The sequence below is a fragment of the Leptonychotes weddellii genome, chromosome 14 (genome assembly GCF_054177405.1).
Source record: "Leptonychotes weddellii isolate Sample4059 chromosome 14, ASM5417740v2, whole genome shotgun sequence".
NCBI lineage: Eukaryota > Metazoa > Chordata > Mammalia > Carnivora > Phocidae > Leptonychotes > Leptonychotes weddellii.
This window is the reverse complement of record NC_138382.1, coordinates 37,101,812-37,125,001: the sequence shown is the minus strand read 5'-3', so window position 1 is coordinate 37,125,001 and position 23,190 is coordinate 37,101,812. Positions and strand designations below refer to the sequence as shown.

General features: G+C 40.8%; 2 long non-coding RNA genes and 1 other non-coding gene across 3 annotated transcripts in view; 1 reads left to right on the top strand and 2 right to left on the bottom strand.

The window, feature by feature from the left end:
* The window catches only part of LOC145717028 (uncharacterized), a 560,651-nt gene that overhangs the window by 103,169 nt on the left and 434,292 nt on the right, over positions 1-23,190 (top strand). The gene's annotated exons all lie outside the window — the stretch shown is intronic.
* LOC145717027 (uncharacterized) overlaps positions 1-23,190 on the bottom strand; it is a 245,233-nt gene that overhangs the window by 116,932 nt on the left and 105,111 nt on the right. The window lies entirely within an intron of this gene.
* On the bottom strand, positions 15,958-16,092 carry LOC115940816 (small nucleolar RNA SNORA70). The gene has a single exon (XR_004075543.1). It is a non-coding gene; the product is annotated as a small nucleolar RNA SNORA70 (small nucleolar RNA).

The window sequence follows — 23,190 nt, the reverse complement described above, 5'->3', positions numbered from 1 at the left end:
TGTGGTGTAAGGAAATGGTCCAGTTTCATTCTTCTGCATGTGGCTATCCAATTTTCCCAACACCATTTGTTGAAGAGACTGTCTTTGTTCCATTGGACATTCTTTCCTGCTTTGTCGAAGATGAGTTGACCATAGAGTTGAGGGTCCATTTCTGGGCTCTCTATTCTGTTCCATTGATCTATGTGTCTGTTTTTGTGCCTCTCTAAAGCTCTTTTAAGGAACTGATAAAAGTGCCTCTATCCTTTTGCTAAAGATGACATCAAGTGGTCATGATACAGACGGCGACATATTATACAGGGCATTACATGCAGTTATAAAGTTGGAAAACCTGCTTAGTAAAGGACTCTTCTATGAATAGAAACATGTATTTGATGCAAGTTGGAGTTTTATCTGACAAATTGAAAAGTACAGAAATGCCCATTCTCTCATTCTCTGCAATTAAATTAAATCTCCCTCTAAGTACCTATCTATCTCTCCTGGCAGGAAATTTAAGTTATTAATAAGACTGCCCTGGGGGTTATGGAAAGGCCATAGGAGGAAAGAGGTTGTCTTTCTCTTTAGTTCATGGATGACCATCATCGGCTAAAGCCAGGTCCCATTCTGAATTTACTTATCTTTCTCCTTTATCCCTATCTCAACTTACATTCTGCCACCTCTTCCAAGGTGCCCACTTGCATGTATTTAAGAATGTCTTTAGTTGTGTGTACCTCTTTTTTCTGCAGCAAGGTCAGGAAAAGAAGACAGGAAGATAGGTGCAAGTTCCTTCACTAGAGAAAAGTTGGAATGCTATCCTGAGATACTAATTTGGACTTGATTTGCGGAATCTTTCCCTTTCTCTTGTGTTTCAGGCAAGTAGCTGGACCCTTGATGTTGCCTTGCTTTGGGGATTTGTGCAGGGCAGAAGACAGAAGGTATTTGAAGATAGTTGGAACTCCCTTCTTTTGTAAAAGCCTAAACACAGTGGTGGGATTTAGCCGAGGAGTACCTTTGAAGGTATTTAGATGCCACTGTGTATGTGTTTGTGATTTACACAAATGGATTTGAAATCTCAATCTTTCTTTTTTCATTCAACTTTTCATTCAGTAAGATTCATTCAAGAAACTTATTTTTTATTCCTGTAATTACATGTATTTATTGCTTTTAGCAAGGTCATAATACACTATCAAATGCATTTGATACACATTTTACTCATCTAATTCTTTAGTGAAGGACTCACGAAAGTTGGAGTTTCCTCCAACCTAAGTAACATGCTGCAAGGAATATCCCTATACATTTTCCTTTACAGATTGGTTGAGGACTTCTCTAAGATTTATACCCAAGAGCAGGATTACTGGGTATAAAGTACATATATATTAATTACACAAAGAACTACTTTCCTGAATGGCTATGCTAGTTTGCTGTGACACTGTGATTTATAAATAAATACATATTTGGTCTTCTTCCACTGTTCTTGGCACCTAACTCCTAAAACCCTTGGAATTTCCTGTGTGATGAGAGGATAGAAGTGTCCTTTGTTATGTAATGAGGCAACCACAGGTACTCACCAGCTGGCTGCCAGGAGAATCAATCAAGTGATTAGAGGGTTGGAATTTTCAGTCCTACCCCTGAACCCTGGGAAGGGTAGAAGGGAAGGAGGCTGAATCTATCACCAATGGCCAATGATTTAATCAATCATGACTATGAATTGAAGCCTCCATAAAAACCCAGAAGGACTGGGTTTGAAGAGCTTCTGGGCTGGTGAACACGGGGTGCTGGGTGAGAGGTGTATGTGGACATGGAGGCTTTGCACTCTTTATCCATACCCTGCCCTTTGTATCTCCTCCATTTGGCTGTTTCTGAGTTTTATCCTTTTTTAATAAACCAGTGATCTAGTAAGAACAATGTTTCTCTGAGTTTTGTGAGCCATCTAGCAAATTAATTGAAGCTGAGGAAGGGGTTGTGGGACTCTCTGACTTATACTCGGTGAGAAGCACAGGTGAGCTTGCCATTGGCCAGAATTGGGGCCAGGTGGTGGTGGTGGGGGTGGTTTTAGGATTGACACCTTAACCCAAGGGACCTGATACTGTTTTGTGATAGACAGTTAAATGGTAGGACACCCAGCTGGTGTCAGAACATTATTTGTTTGGAGGTGTCAGGGTGCCCCTCCCCCCATGAATCAGAATTGGTTGCAGAACCAAAATATTCATCTTCCTGTCAATTGTGTGTGAAGATTCCTTTACCCATATCCTCACCAACACATGGCATTATGCAGTTCTCTAATTTTTTTCCAAACTGATGGAGAAAATGCATTTCTAGGATTACTAGTGGGCTGGAATATTGCCATTTAAGTTTTCCATTTTTAATTGCTTTGCCATTTTCCTGTTGAGTGTCTTGTATTTTATTGTTGTTTGCAGGCTTTCCTTACACAGTCCAGATCCCTATTTTGTTTTGCCTTGAAAATAACTTCTCCTATTGGTCCCCATTTGTTAACTCAGAATATTATGTCCTCTCATAACAGAAGAGAAACCATATACTTACAGCATAAAGGTAAGTCTAAAATCACAGTGATGTGGACCACTTCTGGAGTAGATAGAAAAACTTCTATCATCATGTTTCAGTTAGCTATTAAACATTTCAATCCAATGATTATTTTGTAGATATTAAAAGCTCCTTTAAGTTCATATATCTGGGACTTGTCTGGTCTAGTAACAAACACCTGGGTTGAGGGTGTGTGGCAGAGGAACTTATCTTGCTGTGATCATCCACTATTGATGTACTGTGGACAAGTCACTTAATCTTTTTACTCCTCAGTTTGCTCATTTAATTAAATGAGCTGTTTGACCTGTCATTTTACAAATGAATATCAGGAGGACAAAAATGGAAATAAATCATGGAGATATGCTTTATAAACTGTAAAACACTATATACGTATGAGGAGTTATGACAGCTATTAACCATCATAATTATTAAAAGAAGCATTGCTGGGGAGGGCTGGCATTGAAAATAGTATCCCACACTTACCTTCTATACATGCCCTCTAGCTTTTCCTGAAGTTTGAAGGCAACCAGAGCACCCTTGTATTTGTAATCATCTAGGCTATATAAATGACTTTACACTTCAGGCTATAGATAGACTATGTGCTTCTCAGAGCATCATCACACATCTCAATGCATCATCCTTTTGATTAAAGGATGAATTACCTATTTTCACATGCAAAAATTTTTTAAAAATCTCCAAACTTAAAAAATCTCCACCAAAATTCATAGTTCGCATATCCTCTATGATTTATTTAATTATTTATACCAAGGACCATATCAAAGATCTAGAAGCATGTGACATAATGCTTAAGACCGCAGACTGCAGAATGTCCAAATACAAATCCTGTCAGGCAATCATTTGTTGTGTGATCTTGGGGAAGTTACTTGGCCTCTCTGTTTCCCAGTTTCCTCATACGTAAAGTGGGGATGACAACAATGATACCTCAGAGGTTTTGAGTAATGAATATATTAGTTATCACGATTAAGCACTCAATGAAAGGTTGCTGTTATTATCATCATTTAGATGTGATGAAATTAAAGCTACTCCTCTTGAGATCCCATAGAAATAAAATTGATGTTCTGATCTAGGGGTTACACTTGTTTTAAAAGTTAAGGAGGGGCACCAGGGTGTCTCAGTCGGTGTCTCTTCAGCTCAGGTTACGATCTCAGGGCCCCGGGATCAAGCCCTGAGTCAGGCTCTGTGCTCAGCGGGGAGTCTGCTTGTCCGTGTGCCCCTCCCCCTGCTCATGTGCACGCGTGTGCTCACTCTCTCTTTCTCTCCCCCCTCCCTCTCAAATAAATAAAATCTTTTAAAAAAAAAGTTAGAAAGAGAGGAGTATACTAATAACAGAAAAAGGGAGCATTTTCTAAACAACCACTTGGTGCGAAGCTTCATCCTCACCATCTCAGTGTTGGGCCTTGCCTGTAGGACTACGGGGCCCAAAAAAGTGGAAAAGTGTTGGTGAGATCCTGGTTTCTCTTTCCCTCTCAGGTTTCTCACTATTGCAAGAATGGGGTTGAACCAAAATATAGCTCAGAATCTGGGGAGGCCCGGGAACTCAGGGAGCAGCAGGTCAAATTCAGAGTTTGAAGCTGGGAATGAGACCTGAAAGTAGACTGGGACCCAGGGCACGGCTCCACAGAGGATTGGTTCCGAGGATTTGTTGTTCCCTGGATTGGTTGGGTAGAGGCCAGAAAAGCCAAGGAGGGAGCTGAAAAGTCTGAGGATGAATGGAAACAGGGCTGCATACTAGTAATTGAAGTCAGAAGAAACGTGGACTCTTTTTTTTTTTAAAGATTTTATTTATTTATTTGACAGAGACAGCGAGAGCAGGAACACAAGCAGCGGGGGTAGGAGAGGGAGAGCAGGCTTCCCGCCGAGGAGGGAACCCGACGTGGGACTCGATCCCAGGACCCTGGGATCATGACCCGAGCCGAAGGCAGACGCTTAACGACTGAGCCACCCAGGCGCCCAACGTGGACTCTTAACACCAATACCATAAGATGCAGATCTTCCCCAGGAATGTAAGGTGGGAGATAGAAGACCCTGGTGAGACATTTCGCCTCACTTTAGCCCTGTGAAGGTAGGAGTGCAGATGAACACAACTAGGGATAATTAGTGGCAAGAGCCAGATTGAACTGTATTAGATGTTACCTGGCTTCTTTTGAAGATCTATGTATCCAAAAATGAAATAAAAATAAATACTTGGTGTAACAATACACCAAGAAAAAGATAACATAAATCTACTATGTATCTAAATTAAACAAATACAGCTAATTATAAGTGTTTCATTATCTTTTAAAGGAAATGGGGGGGGTGCCTGGTAGCTCAGTCAATTAAGCATCTGACTCTTGATTTTGGCTCAGGTCATGATCTTAAGGTTGTGAGATTAAGCCCCAGCACAGGCTCCACGCTCAGCGGGGAGTCTCCTTGAGATGTTCTCTCTCCCTCTGCCCCTCCCCTCCACTCTCTCTCTCTAAATAAATAAATAAATGAAATCTTAAAAAAAAATAAATAAAGGAAATAAAGGAATATCTTTTGTGCTTCCAGGTCTTTCTCAATAGTTCATTTACTGGAATAGCTTGGGTCATGCCCAAGTCCCTTTCTCTTTTGATCCATTTTCTTCTCCTGATCTCTCTGTTTCAGTTGCTCTCTTTACCAATACTGCATAATGTCGTCTTTTGAAGTTTTACTGTCCTTGTTGCTATTCAAGTTGCTAAAGCCTAGGTTACCCACTGCAATTAGCCACCTGTCCAGTCTGTTATGACTGCAATTGCTGATCCTTATTGCACTTTCTTATAGGTTCATTATATTTATCTTACTTTTTTATTTTCACAAGCATTTATTATTGTCATGTCTTTCAGACTAGGGCACAGGGGTCTGAGACCCTTTTATCCAGAATTGTACTGCAACCAGCAAACAACAGAATATTGGAAACAATGAGTGTGCCCTTAAAGGAGTACAGTGTTAAAGCCAGAATAAGTCATCAAAAACCAAGTCTCCAACTCAAGTGAGCTGAGTGAAGAATTTGACTGGGCTTTGAGATACAGCAATCATAGCAACTGATGTGTGACTTGATGATGAAAATAACAAAAAATGGATCATTTCTTTTGGTTGTCAGGTACTTTCTATTCTTGTACTAAATCCTTTGAAGTAGACATTTTATGTTCCTTGTACGGATGAGGAAATGGAGGTCCAAAGAGGTTCCATGACTTAACTAAGTTGTAAGAGGGATAGGATTAAAATTCTGGTCCAACTGATTCCAAAGTTCATCACATCTCATCAATTCCATATTGGCCTGGATGGTCAAGAGGTACAGAGAAGGAGACATACACAGAAGAGTTCATGTAGCAGAATTCAGGCACACCTGAAGGATTTTTTTTTTTTTTTGAGATTGTATACCTCCTTCTTTGAAAAGTATATTTTAAGAGGAAAAATCAGAACATATAGTCAAGATGTCCAGGGAGTGTTAAGAGAAATATCCACTGGAAGCAGGCTAGGAGCCAAGAAGCAAGGGAGCCCAAAAGAGCTATGCTGGGCTCTTAAGACAAGAGGCTAAATATCAAAGATCTTTAAATCAGACCATTTGTGCCCTTTTGGCCTAAACCAATCATGATAATCCTGTTTCTCCTTGCCTGGAATGGGTAATTCTATGATCCTCCCTTAGGGACGAATATGTGACCTAATTTGGGTCAATGAAAACTTAAGGGAAATCTGCTGGATTGGGGGGCTTCTGGAAAGATTTTCCTGCCTGATACAAAGAAAGAAAATTCTGAAAAATCCCTTCCACTCCTCCCTTCTAGCTTGGGACAGAGTCATATAAATAAATATGTGACATCTGGCCCCAGCAGCCATCTTGTGCCCATAAAAGAACCACAGAGAAGTAAAAGCATCCTATGAAATAACAATATTTGAACTTTGTATATCCTCTGTCTATGGTTGATAGTTTAAAAAGTACTTTTATATACCTAATCTCATTTAATGCTTAAACAATCCTGCAATCTTGTTATTATGTGTGCTCTGGAAGGATCTAAAATCTGTAGATTCCACCAAAGCAACAGCCAGAGGAGGATGGAAATAAAATTACCCAATGTTTGCAGCTGGTTTTCTAACTGGTCCTCTACAGTGTTCTGAAATCCTTTCCAGTGTTGCCTGAAATGAGCTCCCGAAAGAGACTTCAGACTTCAGATCCCCAGGATGTCACAAGGAAAATCAATTAATGATCTAAAGCACAGGTTTGTGTTTTGTTCGGAAAAGAATGCTGGAACGATTAAAGGTTAGGGAAAACTATAGAGGGTACACAAGCACTTGTTGACACAATTTAGGGGCCAATTACTGAGGAAATGCCAAAGGCTCCATACCAGTTCAGAAACTGGTTGGGGTGCAGACCTTGAGGATCGTGTATCAGTGAGGTTTTCTTATCATTCGTTTGAAGAAATTTCACCATAGGGTTTTAAGGCAAATTCATAATGGCTTTAAATCACATGTGCCCATATTTCCACCAGCACAGTACAAATAATTTCATTCTGTTAAGTCTTGAAGTAAAAAAGTTGACCAAGGTGCTAATCATTGTACCTAATCAAATGCTATAAAGTGACATCAACCTAAAAACAGCAGCAATTGTAAATAAAGTGGAATACAGGAAAAATATACTAATTCAGGGCTTATCATGTACCAGAAACTATATACTACATAATCTAATTTGGCTCTCCCAACATCCCTGTGAGATAAGATTATCAGTAATCCACAAAAGTGAGTACCTCACAAATTTAATGAAACCAGTTTTCAGTGTACAATAGACCAGAATTATCCTGAATTATTAGACTCTCTACATATGGAAATAAAACATGCAAACTATTCAGTTAATTCAATTTTTAAAATTGAGTCAGATGACCTTGTTTTACTCCTCGCTGAAAAGAAACCTACTTGCTGAATAACTAAATTTAAAAAAAAAAATCTTTTAGTTAATTATTTTGAGATTGTACAACCACAGCATTTGAAAGGATCTCAAACAAGCTGGTTAAATGTATTTGGTTTGGGGGCATTTGATGTAATTATCCTCTTACTTCATACTTGATGAGAGCAGTTTATACGAGTTACCTTATTAAATTATCTCAAAATCCTAGGAGGTATGAATTATTCACGTTTTATAAATGAGAAAAAAAAGTCCAGAAAGGTTAGCTTGATGTCAAGGTTACAGAGGAAAAACAAAACAAAACAAAAAAATGGCAAAAGCAGGACCTAAGTCTGGGTTTGTCTGGCTCCAAAGCCCTGTAGATCTACTACTACTGGCTATAATCAAGGCACAGTTTTACTTTAACAGATGATGGGAAGAAAGGCTTTTGAATTTAAGATCACAAAATCAACGGTTTCACTTGGTGTAGGATCTGTTAGAAAATTTTTCTCAAATGAGAATTTTCTGTATTTCCTACATTTCTCCTTGAGGGAGTTGCAGAAGGAGCAAAGGAAAAAGCTCTGTGCTGGTATTTCCAAGTGATCTGCAAGAATCATGTTATCACTGTGCGTATTACAGGTTCACACTGGTGGCATTCTTTTGATTTTTAAAGTTCAGCTCACAAGTCCTATTTCTATGCTCTGTAAGTACTTGACTGATTGTCAATAGAAAGGCCCCAGTGCCTCCACCCCCAGTCAAACTTCACATCATTGTTTAAATAGGCAGATGCGGGCAGACACTGTCTTAATCAACTTGGATGTTAATTTTAATAATAAAATGATCTGATGGGCATTGGATTAAGACTTGAGTTTGAGTCTTGTTCTGCCTCTTAACGACTAAAACTTTGGCAAGTTATTTCTCTGATCCTCAATCCTATTATCCAGAAGTGTTTCTCAAACTCCATTTTTTAAATATCTAATCCATTTGAGGAAAAATGCTTTTGTAAAATGCATTAAAATGAATTACCAGGAAAATGAAATAGAAAACATAAACTTATGGAGTATATACTCATTTTGTTCTAGATTATTAGATTCAACAGGCAAAACATTGCTCAATTTCTCACCTCAATTTCTCATCTCACTGAGGCCTGAAAAGAGTTCACAGCCTGCCATCAGTCCAGAAACTCCATTTCAAATCACACTGATCTTTAAAATTAGGGATAAAAAATATCTTTAATCACTGAAGGGTTGTCGCTAGAATTCAATGCATAATATATGTAAAATGCTTAGAAAAGTGCCCAGTAAGTACAAAACATAAGGAAATTCTAGTCTCTGCCATAAAATTAAACCCCAAAACTCTAAGGAAACAGCACCAGTTTGAGAATATCTTGGACAGAGTGAGATAAAGCCCCTGATTAAGGGCACTTGACCTTGTCCCCAACTTGACCTTCCCATTGGAATTTTCTTTTGTTCTCTCTCACTCACTCCAGCTCTCTCTACCTATTCCCTTCCTGCTGCCACCATGATACTGGCCTTATGGTGGGATGAAATTCCTTCCCATTCCAAGTCAGAAACAGAGTACATGGGCTAACAACAACTGAGTTTACAAAGTATCAAGTCTGGCCCCAACCCCACTTGTCTGATGTGTGGTTCCTTGGCCCGATGGCATAGAGGTCCTTGAGTCAGATTGGTGACCACCCAGCTCTGTTCTTTATTTGTCTTTGGCAAGTTATTTAATGATAGCTGTGGGCTTCAACTGCAGCATGTATAAAATGGAGGAAAAGTAATACCCGATAGGGCTGGTATGAAGATTGAATGAGCTAATACATATCAAGAGCTGAGTATATCCCCTGGGACAAAATAAGCAACCTGCTCAATAAAGTGTCACACACCATCATCATCATCGTTGTCATGTGAAAACCCCTGAACCCTTCACTTCTCAGCTCCTGGTTAATCCCCATAAAGCAGAAGTCATTCTGAATGGACCCTAGAGAAATACTCTCCTAGGAGAGATCCTGTCATAGCGCCTACCTGACTATGACTCTTACTCTTAGATTTCATTTCCACTTGGGGAGATACTCCTTTTCCTTGAGTGATTGGAAGGGAAATGAGCTTACCTTTTAAGTGAGAATCCTTCCCCTTCTTACCTGGCTGTGGTTTACCCATACAGGGCTACAGTCTATCTTAACACAAATCTTTACTGTGGCTTTCACATAACATGCAACACAACTTACAATATGTTTTGATATCCAGAAACTATTTCCTAACTGTGGGTTTTGTATCCATTATCTAGTGCCACAATAACACTGCATAACAAACCACCACAAACCACACAACAAACATTTATTACTCCTGCCTCCAAAAGGTGTGTTCAGAAGCTTTGCTGCTCTTGGTTCAGCTAAGTAATTCTGCTGGTCTTGGTTGGACTTGCTAATGTGTGGGACGATCGTCTGGTTGTTGACTGATCTAGGATCGTCTCCGCTGGGGTGACAGGTGACTTAGCTTTGTTTTGTGTGTGTTTCATCTTCCAGCAGACTAACCCAGACATGTTCTCATGGCTATGGCAGAATACAAGAACAAGTGGGAACTGAAACACTTCTCAGGTCTCTACTTGTAACACATTTGTTAGTCAGATGGGCCAAAAAGCAGGTCACAGAGCTAAGCCCAGAGTAGTGCTGAAAGAGTGCTACAATGTAACACGGCAATAGGCAAGGGTAGGGTGCTCATTAAAGGCTTGTTTTGCCTTCCATTTCCTTATACTCCTGTCCAATCAGATCAGGAAAACCACTTGCTGATTCATATTACCGACTCAGGACCCTGTGTCAAGCCAAGATTTTATTGAATATACACTCTAGGATTTGGTTTGTTTGTTTGTTTTAATGGAATCTGTAGGGTACTTTTCTTTCTTTTCCCCACTAGGCCAAAAAGTAGCAAAAGAAAACATTCATTTTTAATACTGGATATCTGAACATTTCATGTCATAATCCCTAGGATGACTTATAGCTCCTATTGGGACCAGTCTTCATCCCATGGTATTATGCTAGTCTCAACAAATGAATTTCACACACAAGGAATAATACTCAAATAGCTACTTATTAAAGTTGAATGCTTTTCTCATAAAACTTGCAAAATATAAAATGAGCTTTCCTACTGGAGGTAGACTCTAGGGAGATTTCCTGTGTTAGTTATTTGATATTTTCCTCTCAAATAAAAAAAAAACTGTATTTCCTTTCTGAAGGCATTTCCTAACAAAGCACAGAATTACTATTGCCATTTCTTGAGGAGGAAAATTATTTTCACTTGCGTGAAACTTCTCAGATGACGTCTTGGTCAAAAGGGAAGTATGAAGTCCTATTATCAGTTAACGCTTCAATTAGTGACTTTATAGGAGGGTTCCTGGACAGCAGCAATGATTTCAGAATGGGCCCTTCCACTTTAAGAGTGAAACCACAACCTCCCGAGTCCCCCTGCAATATAGGAGCTACTTGGGCATATGTATGATTGAGCACGGAGGGAGGGTGGGGCGATGACAGGGGGCAGAGTCCTTGTCCACAGTCTAGCTTGCAGTTGCTTTTGGCCCATCATTTGTGCTAAACAAGGTCAGGTGGGTAATTCATTATAAAGATGTATGAAGATATGTAATGGTGGGATCCTGGTGTTGCACAGAGCCCCTTCCACTCTTCCCCATATTTGTCACTGACCTCACATCTTTGCACAAAACTTGGACTCTGAGGTCAGACAGCCTTGGGTTAGTATTTTAACTAGACCATTCACAAGCTCTGTGACCTTGAAAATTTTAAACCATTTCTGTGAACTTGAGGCCACTCACATGTAAAGTAAGAATATGTTTCTTACCTGTACGGCGATGCCTGACCTATAGGAAGTCACTAAATAGGACTTTCCTACCTTAACCACTGTATCTCCTGTCCCCCTCTTTCTGTTCCAACCTCCCCCCTCTCTCCATTCTGGTCCTCTTGTCCCATCTTCACCTCAAGCCTCACAGGCATTGCTGATCCCAGGAAAAGAGAGACACTAACAGTAGCTAGGTCTTGGATTTGACGCTGAAAGTTTCTATCATCGTCTCTGCAGAAAAGCAGAAATGTGCTGAAATGAAGAGACACCTGAAGAAAGGAAGAGGGAGCAGAGAGTTTCAGCCTAAGAAGAGGGGGAAGTGTGGAATTTTTAGTTTTTCACAGGCTGGAAACCCAGGCTTTCCAGGGAGAGAGGGAGAGAGACTGACCTTACTTTGATTTTCATGGAAATTATCATTTGACTTTGATCTTGAGAGAATGTCACTGAGCCAAATGTTGAGGTTTAGGGGTTTTTTTGGGGGGGGGATTTGGGGGCAAGGGGGGAGGCTGTGAGAAAGAAGGGAGGAGATTTCATTCTGAGAGGGATAAGTGTGTGTGTGTGCAGCCATGTGGGGCAGGGGATGGGGTGAATGCAGGAACAAGGAAGTCCCTTTTCTTCTCTGCCATACGGAATTCAGGTGTTTTTTTTTTTTTTAAAGATTTTATTTATTTATCTGACAGAGACAGCAGAAAGGGAACACAAGCAGGGGGAGTGGGAGAGGGAGAGGGAGAAGCAGACTCCCCACTGAGCAGGGAGTCCCATTTGGGACTCGATCCCAGGACCCTGGGATCATGACCTGAGCCAAAAGCAGACGCTTAATGACTGAGCCACCCAGGCACCCCAGGAATTCAGGTTTAAAGCAGGAAAAGGCTTAAGAGAAACTGAAAGAATACTTAATTCCCTCAGTTCCACGCTAGTTAAAAACACAGGAAAGAAACATGGAACTGAAGAATGTCTAGTATAACAAGTACTGTAAACCTTTTATTATCATATTTGTGGCTTCTAGGGTAGGACTTTAATACCATCTTTTAAGATGTTGCTCACTTAAAGCAATTGTGTTTAATTTTAAATAAAAAAAAACCTCTCCCAAGTATTTCTTTTCTCCCTTCAGTTAATTTTCCATTTAAGTATATGATTTCCATGCTGAAGAAACTCATGCCCTGAGAGGAATGCATACTTTTAAGTATTTGCACACTTGAAGAGCTCTATTAATTATGTAAAACAACATGAAGATGAAAAGCAGTGCATTGTAGGGGCAGGGATCCCTGCTAAAGTCCTGGGTCACAGCTGGTCACAACTGGCTGTGTGACCTTGGGTGAAGTCCTTGACTTCTCCGAGCCTTAACTCCTTCGTGTGGATTACATCAAGGGCAAAGGTCCTTTCAGCTCTCAAAGTTCTCATCATAACTAGTCTTGAGGTGACTATAATCCCTAAAGCAAAGTTAATATGACATATAAGAAAGCCATCCACTTCTTAGAGACTGTGGAGCTTAATTGCATAAGCAAATTAACTTCTCCAAACTCCAATGTCCTCATCTATAAAATGGTAATTACAGTAGTGTCTCTCCTTTTAGGCTTGTTTTGAGGTTTACATGAGAAAATGTCTGTGAAGAGCTTAGCATAGTGACTGGCATTTAGGAAGTGCCCCAAGAATGAAGGTTAAACAAGAAAAAAAAAAAACAAAAAAAACAAGAGAAGCTGCTGTGCTTCTTCAGAGCCTCAGGGTCCAATCACTCCCTGCCTCCCCATTTTGGCACTGTGGGGTCCCCAGTGTTTAAAGGAACAGCGTAAAGCAGAGTTAGCAAAACAAAGATGAGGAGGAAGAAGATGATAATAGCTCGCCAGGCTCTGTTCAAAGTGCTTTATCTGTATGAACTCATTTAATCCTCAAACCAACCCCAGGAGGTAGATAAAATTATCATCCCTATTTTATAGACCAGGAATCTGAGGCACAGAGGTTAAGTGATTTGCTCAATGCCCACACAGCTCCTACAGATCACCCTCAGTGAAGCTGAAAATTGACACTGTCCCTAACATATCTGGAAAAAACAACAGAAAATTACTGGTAGTCTAGCCTTTTTGGTTTTTTGTGGATGCTCAAAAAGTTGGCTGATTAAATAATGTATAAGCCCGAGTTAGCCCCCAAAGTTCCACGCCTGGATCTAGCAGTTTCTTCCCACCTGGTGCTAATGAACATGCAAAAGAAGATCTCAACATTTGTCTAATGACGTTAACTAATGCTACCCCCTGCATGGTGATTATGAGTGGAGCTGTGCTGTGGCTTCAGCAAGCAGGTGGTAGAAATTCTTAATGAAGATTGCATACAGATTATAGCATTTTGGTGTATTTTACGGTGAAATTGCCAAGGGTTCAAAACCTTTTCCAATTGGCTCCCTTATCCTCAGCACAAATAGGGGGGCTTGATGTAAAGGACTAGAAGCATGGGATGAACTGAATATAAATTGCATTAGAGCTACCCCTATGTTAGAGGACCAACTCAGAATGCTAATGAATAAAGCTTCTGTGATGCTCTTTATGAAAGGAAATCTACAGGAGGCAAAATATGGACTCAGAAGACCAATTCTGACTAAATCTACTGGGGTAGATGGAGACATTTTTGTATTGAGGAATGAGAAGTTTGCTAAGAATTAGGAGCTATATATACCTAGTTGTATGTGTAAGTGGACAAGTGGACAAGTGAACTTGTTGAAGGATTGGATGTGCTTAAGAAAGATAAAGAAAGTGGTGAATTGCTTCCTATACTGTGAGGAGAAATTTATTCACGCTAATGCTGGCAGATGAACTATTATTGAAAAATGGTTTAATAACAGTGGACCAACCTAGGATTTATTCCAGGGAAATAGAATGAGGATGAATAATTCTTATTCTGTTCTGCTTTGTATGCTTCACAAGGTCATGCTAAGTGTATATGTTAATTTTTTTTCACCCATGGTTGCAGCAAGTGTATTCAAATTCAATTAAATATATATTTCCTAAATACAAAAACAAGGCAAGTAGAAATGAAAAACCTACCTCACTTTTTGGGAAAATTTCCAGGCTAAAGAAGGAAAAGTTGCCTCATAGTAATTTCAAAAGCCTTAAGATTTTTGGTTATAGTCCTTTCTGTTCAGGATCTCAGGGTTGACTACATATATATATTTTTTGTTTATGATTTGAATTTCTCTTGAATAGCAAATACTAATTTCTTATAGTTTGAGATATTATCCAAGAGATATTAATGGCTCTGAGGATGCTGAAATGCTCTTTGTATTCATACTTACTCATCATTGAACAAGGCTGCCTTTTCATTTGGAGCAAAAGAAGTTAATTTATACACCATTATTATATGCACACAAATGCTATTATGGGCATGCACACACAGGGGTCCAACTCTATTCTTAATTATTCATGCTAGTGGAAGCGAGGCAGAGACAACACAGAGCTGTATGCAATCCAAAACCCTTAAATATTTTACTTTAGAATGTCCTGCTTGACTTTCCTTTGGAACTGGAAAACTTACCAAATGATATAGGAATATTTAAGTATTTAATAGGCACCTGCTGTATACAGATTTCTAAGTACCAGGGGACCTTATGAGGTATAAAAGAAATACCTCGTAAATAATTTGCCGAGAGATCAAGTCACTCAAAAGGAGGGATAAACTTAGAGTTGTGATGGTATCTAGAGAGAGAAAAAGGCAACTCATAACAAGGAATTGTAGGAGTAAAATTGTGGTTTCAAGGCAGGAAAGTACAAAGCAAGCTTTTTGAGTGAAATTTGTCTTGACTCCAGAGTTGAAGGGACTAGTGGCTATAGTTTTAAGGAATGGAAAAGCATTCCAGATCTCCAGAAAATTGCAGAGAGAAAAGCCTAAGTCAAGTCACCACATTCTGGCTTCAGGATGAGTTGTGGTAAGTGACTTGCCAGATCACAGTGTGTCAGTGGCAGAATAGAGGCTAAAATTCCTGTTTTCTGATCCCTCATTCAGTAAAGGGATAGGGTCCTGGTCTCCTATAATTGGATTAAGTTGCATTTCTCCATGGAACCATTTTAATAGCTATTTTGACTATAGCCACATAAGACACAACAGGTTAAATCAGTTTCACTGACTTGAGTAACTGGGGTTGAAAACTACAGGCACACACCAAGCCAGCCAATGTTCCAGTCACACTAAACAATTTGTTCTTCATCGCACTCCCCTTGCATATTTTCTTCAGAGCTGGCATTCAGCTGGAATGCATCAATATGACGGTACAAGTTGTTAAAAAAATTTTTTTGACAGGAAGTAGGATTTATTGGTGGGCATGAATAAAAAGGGAGTAGGGCCGAGGTTCTCATGAGTGCAGAGCCTGCCATTTGTCCAGGGGGCCATGACTAGGAATATATTTGACCCCACAGCCATTGGGGATAAGCTGCTTTTCAGCCACCTTGTCTCCAAATTCATCCACATTAAACTTAGGAAAGCCCTGCTTCTTGGAAATGTGGATCTTCTGGCAGTCAGGGAACTTGAACTTAGCCCTGCATAGAGCCTCAATCACATGCTCCTTGTTCTGCAGGTGGGTACAGATGGACATGAAGACTTGGCGAACATGGATCCTGGCTACTGCACCCTGGTGCTTTCCAAAGGCACCCCACATAACTGTTTGGAGCCTGGATTGGGGATAGCATGAGGTCAGACATCAATGTCTGCTGAAAAGGCTGTCTCCAAGATCTTTTGGGGCAACCCATTCAATCAACAGGCTGCATACACTATCAAGGGGACTACTGTTTGTAGCCATTGTACACTGGGCCCCCATGTGGAAAGAGCACAAGTTATTAAAGTAGAAAACACTTTCGTTCCAGTTGGGAAATAGTCACATCTTTGATGGCCCAAATGCTCTTAAGCACCTCAAGATCCACTCAGACATCCCCTTAGTCTCCATAATTCAGTAACTAAAGGGTACCAAGGGTGTGTCAGTGGTTAAGAATTGTATTAGTCCTACGTTTTCCCTTCTGTGTTTTTGTTCACAGTGTTCCTTCTGCCTTGAATCATCTCTTTCACCTCTTCACCTTGTACCTCATGTATGTCACAGAGAACTAGCTTCCACAACTGTGGGAGTTGGTGAAGCAGTCTCTAGAAGACTGTCATCTGAGCCTGGAGCTTAAATCCACGTGGCAGGCAGTCAGGAAGGCTGGCACCCCAGGCACAAGGAACGATCAAAACCTAGTCTGCTCTTGCCTCTCACCTTGGTGAGGAGACTATTCCTCAGAAGCCAAAGCCCTTTATCACAGAGCTAAATGTACATGCCTCGTCCAGAAGTCAGGAAAGCTAAAGGAGGATGCAGGGCAAGGTAGAGCAATCACAGGCTCGGTGCTGCCTCACACCAACAAGTTAGCAGATCAGCAATGACATGTGTGCACTACAAAATGGCTGCTGCTTCTGAATCTCCCTCGTGCCTCACCCTAAACCAAAACATAGAAGAAAGGGAATTCTGGGGAATGTAGTTCAGCCTAGCCAAGTTGACACATGACAAAGCCATCACACCTTGGTGTCAAGGCTTAAGTCAAGTGCCATCTCTTACTTCTATCCCCCTTTCTTTTGGTCAAGCTGGAAGTTCTCATTCCCTCCTCCGAGTCCCCAAAGCCCTCTTGCAAAACCACATGGGTGGCATTTCACATGCACCCAGCACTTTCACTGTTGGTCTGCGCATAGTATTTCTACCACTAGATCGTAGGCTCCTCGAAGTGAGGATCTGAAGGTAGTTACACTGCCCGACAAGTAGCAAGGAGTTCATAAACATTCATGGAATGAATGAGGGAATGAATGAATGAATAATGAACTAACTGACCTGACACTGAGATGCTGTGGGAAGCAAGATTCAAGGGCAGTATATTCACGATCTATTCCTACCTACCAAACCATCCCCAAAACTTAGCAGCTTGAAACAACAGTTAGCATCTCACGGTTTCTGAGAGTTATGAATCCGGGAGCAGCTTAGCTGGGTCATTCTGGCTCAGCATCTCTGGTAAAGTCATAGTCAAACTATTGGCTGTGGCTGTAGTCATTTGAAGGGGCTGCAGGATTCAGCTTCCAATCTCACCTACGTGGCTATTAACAGGAGGGCTTTACTTCCTCATCACATGGGCCTCTCCGTGGGGCTACTCCCAACATGGCAGCTGGCTTCTCCCAGAGCAAGGAATGCAGAAGAGAGAGGTGGTGCCACACTGCCTTTTATGACCGACTCTCTGAGTCCTACATTGAGACTTCTACCTTATCTTCTTAGTTAGAAGTGAGTCACTAAGTACAGCCCACACTCAACAGGAGGAGTGTTTACACAGAGTATGAATACCATGAGGTTTTGATCATTAGAGGCCATCTTAAAGGCTGCCTCACACAAGTGGGAAAAAGGAAGGCTTTAGGCAGGAGACCATGCAATAAGCGTTCTTTAGCTGAACTCAAAAAATTAAACTCACTCCCCACTACTTGGTGTGTAGAGTCATGGTTTTTTTTGTTTTGTTCTGTTTTTCCTTTTTTTTGGTAAAGTCTACTCAAACTGAAAGAAGGCCTCTAATGTCAAGCCAAAGATTGGATTTTGTGGAAATACTTTCAAAGAAGAATGAAGAGAGGGAATCCAATTTGGATCTAACCTTTTTTACAAAAATGATTTCCTTTGCTGCAGCCAAGTTTGATTTGGCCTCTAGAGAATACTGATGAGCAAAATAAAGAGCAGTTTTGATTACACACACATACACACAAAATCCTGAGTTTGTCTTGTCAAAATAAATATTGTAACCTAGTCTAGAGGGTTCCAGAACAATAATAGATGTATTTGTCGAAGAGCTAATAAAGCCAATAATTTATTGAGCACTTCCTAAGCACCAGGTATTGTGGTGAGGGCTTTACATGTATATGATTACACTTCTCAAAAAATCACATGAGGTAGGTATTTTTTACAGGTGAGTAAATGAAGCTTAGAGAAATGACGTGATTTAGAAGTTTAGAGACATTACTTACCTAAGCTCACACAGCTGGCTAGTGCCAGGGCCAGAACTCGATTTTTTTTTTTTTTAAGTAGTCTCTATGCCCAGCATGGAGCACAAAGCGGGGCTTGAACTCATGACCTTGAGATCAAGACCTGAGCTGAGATCAAGAATCAAACACTTACCTAACTGAGCCATCCAGGCACCCTGGCACTCTTCATTTTTGAATGCCTCATCAAACCGCTATCATCATACTTCTGAGAGATACTAGGTACCAGTATAGGTGCCTATGTTCATGCTTGCCATTCTCAATAACCTTTGAGGTAGGTATTATTATCCCCATTTTGTGGATGAGAAACTAAAGTTCAAAGAAGAGGTCACTTGATTTAGCCCACACAGTTAACATAACAGCAGCCTGGGATTCAAGCCCCACCCTGTGTGAATGAATCAAAAGTCTGTACCCCTTCTATCACCTTTATTACCTTCTAGCTCAGTGGTTTTCAAACTGGCAGATCAGAACTTAGGAGTGCATGTGAGGTCAATTAAGTGTGTCCCAACCAGCACTTAAAATACTGAAGTAGATATTTCTATTTTTAATGTTTTGAGGAACCTCCATACTGTTTTCCAGTGGTTGCACTAATTTACATTCCCACCAACAGTGCACAAGGGTTCCTTTTTCTCCACATTCTCACCAACACTTGTGATTTCTGGTCTTTGATTCTAGTCATCCTGACACATGTAAGGTGTTATCTCATTGCGGTTTTGATTGGATTTTCTCCAGTGATTCGTGATGTTGAGTGTCTTTTCATGTGTCTGTTGGCCATCTGTGTGTCTTTTTTGGAAAAATGTCTATTCAGGTCCTCTGTCCATTTTTAATCAGATTATGTGGGGGGTTTTGACATTGAGTGGTATAAGTTATGTATTTTAGATATTAACCCCTTATTGAATATATCTTTGCAAATATCTTCTCCTATTCAGTAGGTTGTCTTTTTGTTTTGTTGATAGTTTCCTTTGCTGTACAGAAGCTTTTTATTGTGATGAAGTCCCAATAGTTTATTCTTGCTTTTGTTTCCCTTGCCTTAGGAGACATAGCTAGAAAAATGTTGCTACAGCTGATGTCTAAGAAATAGCTGCCTATGTTCTCTTCTAGGAGTTTCATGGCTTCAGGTCTCACATTTAGGTCTTTAATCCATCTTGAGTTTATTTTTGTATATAATGTAAGAAAGTAAAACAGAATGGAGGTTCCTCAAAAAATTAAAAATAGAAGTATCAGGGTGCCTGGGTTGCTCAGTCAGTTAAGCGTCTGCCTTTGGCTCAGCTCACGATACCAGGGTCCTGGGATCGAGCCCCACATCAGGCTCCCTGCTTAGCGGGGAGCCTGCTTCTCCCTCTCCGTCTTCCACTCCCCCTGCTTATGCTCTCTTGCTCTCAAATAAATAAAATATTAAAAAATAATAGAAGTACCATATGATCTGGTAATTCCACTACTGGGTATTTACCCAAAGAAAATGAAAACCTTAATTTGAAAAGATATATGCACCCCTATGTTTATTGCAGCATTATCTACAATAGCCAAGATATGGAAGCAACCCAAGTGTCCACTGATAGATGACTGGATAAAAAAAGATGTGGTACACACACACACACAGGAATATTATGCAGCCATAAAAAGAATGAAATCTTGTCATTTGCAACAACATGGATAGGCCTAGAGGGTATAATGCTAAGTGAAATAAGTCAGACAGAGACAAATACCATATGATCCCACTCATTATGTGGAATCTAAAAAGCAAAACAAATGAATAAACAAGCCAAAAGCAGAATTAGACTTATAGATACAGAGAGCAAACTGATGGCTGCCAGAGAGGAGGGAACTGGGGGGCTGGGAAAATAGGTGACGGGGAGTGGGAAACACAGGCTTCCAGTTATGGAATGACTAAGTCACGGGGATAAAAGTTACAGCATAGGGAATAGAGTCAATGATACTGTGATGGTATTGCATGGTGACTGATGGGAGCTACACCTGTGGTGAGCACAGCATCGTGTACTGAGTTGCTGACTCACTGTTGTACACCTGAAACTAATGTAACATTGTGCGCCAACTAAGAAAAATACTGGAGTAGAATAGAATGGAAGGGAAGGAGAAGTGAGACACATAGTAACAGTAAGCGTTGCTTAATGAAAGTTTTATTTCAGTTATGTATGTATGTATGTATGTGTAATTGTGGGACTGTGCCTGTGTGAGATTGTGTGTGCATGATTATGTGTGTGTGCATTTCTTACTTTGGTTGCATCAAAAGCATTGGAAAGTCTCTGCCCTAGTCACTCCATCTATTTTTTTTTAAAGATTTTATTTATTTGCGAGCAAGAGCACGAGCAGGGGATGGGGCAGAGGGAGAGGGAGAAGCAGGCTCCCTGCTGAGCAGGGATCCTGACACAGGGCTCAATCCCAGGACCCTGAGATCATGACCTGAGCCTAAGGCAGACACTTAACTGATTGAGCCACCCAGGTGCCCCTCCTCCATCTATTCCTAAGGTCACTGCCAACAGGTAAGTGTCCAGGTTTTAATGATAGCTTACCCTCTATACACACTTTCCTCTGGCCCTAAGCACCTAGAAAAGGGTAGTTACAATTCTTGTTCCACTTCCTAGTGTCCTTCTACTAAAATAAAATTATTAAAGACAACCATATGCAATCGGTTAACTTGATCTCAACTTACCAGCTGTGGGACCTTTGTGGAGTGACTTCACTTTTCTAAAGGTAGCCTCCCTGAATTTTACTTTTCCCATCCTTAAAGTTGGGTAATTATGTTCTCACTTACATTGATTGACTGAGATCACGTGAACTTCTTAGCATAGTGCCTAACACAACAATCATTAAATGAACACCAGCTATTAAGTTATCTACAAAGACTGGAGGAGTCTTAATTGAGAGTCTCATGTTTGTTTAAGGAAATAAAAGGGTAAGGAGGGCAATGTATTCTTTTCCAGCCTTGAACCCTCCAACTCCATGACAACAAATTAACATAAGTAGGTCTACATCCTTTCAGTTCATTTATTTAGCAAATACTTATTGAATGCCTACTGTGTGCCAGATACTGGGCTCATTTACAATAACATAAGGGTTTTTAAAGGTGAAATCCAAATTTATAGATGCTTCTTAAAGTTGGGGTATATCAGAAGAGCGGAGTGATAAATCACTTTGGCACCTTATTCTACGATTGTGGACAAGAGTGATCATCACTGAACTCTTACATGTAAGCTCTGTCAAATGAACTTGAGCGATAATAGCCTCATTTTTTAAAGCTATGTCCACATGGCATCTGATTGATTGAATCTGAGGTCCCCACTTTCCATTTTTATAGCTTAGTCCCTTCTCTCTACATGCCACAATCAGGAGGATTGATTTTCCTTGTACATTGTCTTTTCTTCTCTCCAATTCCCAGGTCCCTCTTTTTCTCTTCTATACCCTCCCCTGATCACAGACTCTCCTCTTGTGTTCTGCCAATTATCTCCAGCCCTGAGCTAGGGGACCCACATTCTTTCCCTTACACATTTCCAATGAGAGGTAGATTAGCAAGAATCGAAGTGTGAGTCTTAGGGGAAAAGAGCCACAGTGAAAGGACACTGGCTTCTAATTTTTTTGGAGCTCACCACACAAAAATTGCCTTTCCAGACTTAAGGTGCTTGTGTGTGACTTACTACTCTTTCCCAAAGGCTCACATACAAAAGCAGAGGCTCGAAACTGTTGGTTGTTCTCACTGAACATAAAAATGATGACATTTTAGCCCGTATTCACTATTAAAAAGTCACAAGCAGTGATGTCTACACTTGTGTGCCCCTTCAACCTTGACAAAATATTTTCACCCACATTTCCTTTTATTTCACACACTTATCTGATACCTCCAGTGCCTCATAAAGCCAGGAAGAATAAGGATTATTTGATGTTACAAGAAACCTCTCTGTGAAGTAGACAAAACAAGTATTTTATCCTCATTTTTCAGACAAGGAAATTGAAGCTTAGAGAGATTGTGTCTTGCCCAATGTCACTTAGCTCCTAAAGGGCAGGGGATAATACTGGAGTCTGAGACTTGCGGCAGCCGGCCCTTATCGATCAGTGCCTGAGGCTCAGACACATCCAGTATACCATCCCTGGGATGCAACTGCACCACTTCCCACAGATTTGGGTCTCAGAAGTCCTCAGCGGTAGAGCTCAGGCCTCAGGCAGCTCCAAAATGGTGGAGAAACAGCAACCTCTGGGCAGACTTTTCAGGGAAGCTTTGCTAATTTGCAGCAGCTGGACACTTCCTTGTTAATATTTCTCAGCATGATGGCCACATCATTCCACTGTGGGGACACAGACTCAGCTCCTAAAGTCTATCTAGTTAAAGCACCTGGACCCCAGTCTTTCAATGGCTTTGAGAGAACCTAAAAGACCTGCTCTTGAGCCTAGCAGGCTTCTAGGCAAGATGCCCTTCCCCCATCGGGATGTACTGCTAGGCAGTCAGGCACGATGAGGTCCTCAAGAACCCTATACCACGACTCCTCCTCCATCAGTCACAGGCAGCAGCCTTGGAAAGCCAGGGACTCCAGAGCTCAAGTATCAGGACCTTGACAAGGTGGACTAAGAAAAGGCCAGGATGCCCTTCCCTGCTGGGACACTATGGCACTGAGAGTGTGAACAAGGTCCCAGTGATGAAGGCCAGAGCTGCCCAGGCCATCAGGTCTCTGATCACAGAACAGACCTAGAGGAGCATTAAGGGTTCTGAGCAAAAAGCAGGGCTCTCCCAACTGAACCAGCCAGGCGCCCCTGTACTGCTTTAAAGTCAGACTAAATAATCTTAGCAGTGATATGGTGGGGGGGGACTTCATCACCTACTTTCATAGCTTTAAAACTAAACAAGAACTTTGATCATTGCTTATTAGGTAAATGATATTTGTGTTGGTCCACAACCTAGGCTTTTTTTTT